This window comes from Nerophis ophidion, linkage group LG12 (assembly GCF_033978795.1).
Source record: "Nerophis ophidion isolate RoL-2023_Sa linkage group LG12, RoL_Noph_v1.0, whole genome shotgun sequence".
Classification (NCBI taxonomy): domain Eukaryota; kingdom Metazoa; phylum Chordata; class Actinopteri; order Syngnathiformes; family Syngnathidae; genus Nerophis; species Nerophis ophidion.
Window position 1 is genome coordinate 6,603,040 of NC_084622.1, and position 4,764 is coordinate 6,607,803.

Consider the following 4,764-nt stretch of genomic DNA (forward strand, 5'->3'; position numbering starts at 1 on the left):
TCATCATTGAAATATAAACTATCAGACTGCATGGTCGGTTGTAGTGGATTTCATTAGGCCTTTCAAATACCACTGATTGTCACACACACTGCATTTGACCCATTCCCTTGTTAACCCCCTGGGAGGTGAGTAGAGCAGTGAGCAGCAGCGGTGGCCACGCCCGGGAATCATTGTTTGGTGATTTAGCCCCCAATTCCAACCCTTGATGCTGAGTGCCAAGCAAGGAGATAATAGGGTCCCATTTTGATACCCCTTGGCATGACTCGGCCGGGGTTAGAACTCACAACCTACCGATCTCAGGGTCTTATATTCAAATACCCCTTGTCTGAGAAACTTTAATATTGAATATGTTCATTTCTGTGAGGAAAAATGTTCCAACAAATATATGAGGGCAGTTTAATCCATCCACCCATCCATCCATCTTCTTCCGCTTATCCGAGGTCGGGTCGCGGGAGAAACAGCCTTAGCAGTGAAACCCAGACTTTCCTCTCCCCAGCCACTTCGTCCACCTCTTCCTGGCATATTTGTCAACCTTAAAAACTCCGAATTTGGGAGATTGGGGGCTGGGGGGTGTGTGTATATTTTCAAGTATTTCTTATATATATATTTTTTTATATGTATATATATATGTGTGTGTGTGTATATATATTTATATGTCTATATATATATATATATATATATATATATATATATATATATATATATATATATGTATATATTGGGCCTTAATAGGTTATTATGCTCCAAGCAAAATAAATTCTGAATAAATGTCGATTCATGAAAGTAAGGCCAACATTTTTTAATTGGTTTAGTGGGTTACAATTATCAATCAAATCTTAGAGAATGATTAAGAGTACAAAAGCCCTTCAATTGATATCAATCCATCAATCTATTTTCTACCGCTTATTCCCTTTAGGGTCGCGGGGGGTGCTGGTGCCTATCTCAGCTACAATCGGGCGGAAGGCGGCGTACACCCTGGACAAGTTTCTTTCCTTGATGTTGAAAGTGCCTTGACCTGTCCATCCATCCATTTTCTACCGCTTGTCCCTTTTGGGGTCGCGTGGGGTGCCGGAGCCTATCTCAGCTGCATTTGGGCGGAAGGCGGGGTACAGCCTGGACATGTCGCCATCTCACCTTGACTTGTATGTGAATTATAAATGTATATTTTTTGTTCAATAAACTTATTTTTAAATATTTCTAAAAAATAAATACATGGTTGTGATGGCCGTTAAGCGTTCTTTTTGTATGTTGTTTTTCAAAACAACAGATCATTCTTTTCATAAAATTCGAAAAGCAGTTTCTCAGTTGGGTTTTCACTTGTCCAGGGTGTACAGCCTTCCGCCCGAATGCAGCTGGGATAGTTTTTAGCACCCCCAAAAATGGACAAGCGGTAGAAATGGATGTATGAATGCAATAATTTGGCCTCCAACAGCCCCTGTCCACTGGGGGGGCTGCAGCGGTAGGTTTGCTTGCGATGCACCAAAGAAGAAACCCCGCCATGCAACGCACAAGTGTTTCCCACCTCTGGTGTTAATGTGAGGATTACGCAGTATTTGGGTAAATAATACGTTCGCTTTCGAGGAATAATTTGTTTTATTGCATGTTAATATAGTTCGCGACTCGTGCTTGCTGTGTTATGTTAACTACGGCTTAGCGAGATCGCAGCTGTTTTTACCTAAAGTGTGCCTAAAATCCCTTTGCATGACTTATTTAGAAACTTTTGGGATCCACAAGTCAAAGCTTTTGGGTTGATTGTGCATGTAATGTGCTGTAGGTGTAGGACACCTTGGTGAAATTTGTTGGATAATCAGTTACGCTTTTAACTTTTTTTTGCAGGTTCATCACAACATACTGATACTTTGTGGGCTAAGCTGAATCCTTCCTACAAAAAAGTGAGTCGCCATGTTTGTGTTTTGCATGTGTTGCAGTAGTCATTGGGGCATTCAGTCCTAACTGATCTGGTATTTCTGCACACAAGTCTTGCAGCTAGGGCTGGGCATTATGACCTTTTATTAATATCTGGATATTTTTAGGCCATGTCGCGATAAACTATATATATCTGGATATTTTGCCTTAGCCTTGAATGAACAGTTGATGCATATAATCACAGTAGTATGATGATTCTATGTGTCTACAAACCCTGTTTCCATAAGAGTTGGGAAATTGTGTTAGATGTAAATATAAACGGATTACAATGATTTGCAAATCCTTTTCGACCCATATTCAATTGAATTCACTAAAAAGACGAGATGTATGATGTTCAAATAATAATTAACTTAGAATTTCATGGCTGCAACACTTGCCAACGTAGTTGGGAAAGGGCATGATCACCACAGTGTTGCATCACCTTTTCTTTTAGCAACACTCAATAAACGTTTGGGAACTGAGGAAACTAATTGTTGAAGCTTTGAAATTGGAATTCTTTCCCATTCTTGTTTTGTTTAGAGCTTCAGTCGTTCAACAGTCCGGGGTCTCCGCTGTCGTATTTTACGCTTCGTAATGCGGCACACATTTTCAATGGAAGACTGGTCTGGACTGCAGGCGGGCCAGGAAAGTACCCGCACTCTTTTTTTTAATGTAACCACGCTGTTGTAACACGTGCTGAATGTGGCTTGGCATTGTCTTGCTGAAATAAGCAGGGGCGTCCATGAAAAAGACGGCGCTGAGATGGCAGCATATGTTGTTCCCAAACCTGTATGTACCTTTCAGAAATAATGGTGTCTTCACAGATGTGTAAGTTACCCACGCCTTTGGCACTAATGCACCCTCATACCATCTTAGATGCTGGCTTTTGAACTTTGCGTCGATAACAGTCTGGATGGTTCGCTTCCGCTTTAGCTTGGATGACACTGTGTCGAATATTTCCAAAAACAATTTGAAATGTTGACTCCTCAGTCCACAGAACACTTTTCCACTTTGCATCAGTCCATCTTAGATCATCTCTGGCCCAGATGTTGTTGATGAATGGCTTTCGCTTTGCATAGTAGAGCTTTAACTTGCACTTACAGATGTAGCGACGAACTGTATTTACTGACAGTGGTTTTCTGAAGTGTTCCTGAGCCCATGTGGTGATATCCTTTAGAGATTGATGTCGGTTTTTGATACAGTGCTGTCTGAGGGATCGAAGGTCACGGTCATTCAATGTTGGTTTCCGGCCATGCCGCTTACGTGGAGTGATTTCTCCAGATTCTCTGAACATTTTGATGATATTTTGGACCATAGATGTTGAAATCCCTAAATTTCTTGCAATTGCACTTTGAGAAACGTTGTTCTTAAACTGTTTGACTATTTGCTCACGCAGTTGTGGACAAAGAGGTGTACCTCGCCCCATCCTTTCTTGTGAAAGACTGAGCATTTTTTGGGAAACTGTTTTCTACCCAATCATGGCACCCACCTGTTCCCAATTAGTCAGCACACCTGTGGGATGTTCCAAATAAGTGTTTGATGAACATTCCTCAACTTTATCAGTATGTATTGCCACTTTTCCCAACTTCTTTGTCACGTGTTGCTGGCATCAAATTCTAAAGTTAATGATTATTTGCAAAAAAAAAAAAGTTTATCGGTTTGAACATCAAATATGTTGTCTTTGTAGCATATTCAACTGAATATGGGTTGATAATGATTTGCAAATCATTGGATTCCGTCTATATTTACATCTAACACAATTTCCCAACTCATATGGAATCGGGGTTTGTACATTAAAACATTCTTCTTCATACTACATTAATATATGCTCATTTTAAACTTTTTAATTCAGAGAGAGAAATCACAATTAAGTCAATTCAGCAAAACTTTATATATATTAAACTGGGCAGCAAGGTGGAGAGGGATTAGTGAAGTGGTTCTCAAATTTTTCTTGTCATCCCCCACTTTGGACAAGGGGGAGTTTTCAAGCCCCACCTGCCCCCATCGCCCCAACAGAACACTAATGCCATGATTAACATTTTCATATTTATTGAACGTCAAGTAACATTCAAATTGTATACATTCAAACTCAATAACATAAAATAACATCAAGTTCAACAATAAATAAAATAACTGTGCAGATGTGGTATAACTTGCATCAAGTTCAATAATAAATAGAATAACTATTCTGCCAGTTTTCTTTGAAAGAAATCAAGTAGCTTATTGGCATGATTGGGGTGTGTGGTCTCGAGGTGTCTCTTTAATTTGTTGGGTCTCATGCTGTCTGCTGCTAACGGTCTCACAGGGGTCCCTCCTCTGCCCCCACCACCGTTGCCGTGAATCCAAGCGCAAGATACCCTTATTTTCTTTTCGGTTGGCTTTTTGGTTGATTAAGCCCGTCAGATTTTTGTTTCTCTGCAGGCGCCGGCTCAGAATTGACGACCTTTGAGGTGCGAGTCACAAAGTTATCCATTTTGTGTAATTGTGGTCCACACATTAGCCTGCTACCCATCCGCGTGAAAGATTGTTCCGCTTAGCCCCGCCCACATTAGTTGCTGTTGCTATGTCTGTCAAACTTTCGCTCCTATCTAGAAATTTAAAGCCTAGAGGAAAAATAAGTAATTCACACTTATTTACATAACGGATTTCACAGACAGAATCACTAGGTGATTTACAGTGTGTATAGAAAATGAAAGCATAGTAAAAAAAAAATAATCTAAGAATATAATTAAAAATATATTTAAAGTGAAATTTCCTCCCGTACCTCGCGCCCCACCTGTCATGTGTCTATTCCCCACCAGTGGGGCCCGCCCCACACTTTGAGAAACGCTGGGTTAGTGCATCTTCCTCACAAGACGA

The 4,764-nt window shown here is 40.4% G+C and overlaps 1 long non-coding RNA gene across 1 annotated transcript; it reads left to right on the forward strand.

Moving 5' to 3' along the window:
• Window positions 1-1,406: 1,406 nt before the first annotated feature.
• On the forward strand, window positions 1,407-4,764 carry LOC133562919 (uncharacterized). The gene is made up of 3 exons (XR_009808948.1): window positions 1,407-1,557; window positions 1,837-1,892; window positions 2,446-4,764. It is a non-coding gene; the product is annotated as an uncharacterized LOC133562919 (long non-coding RNA).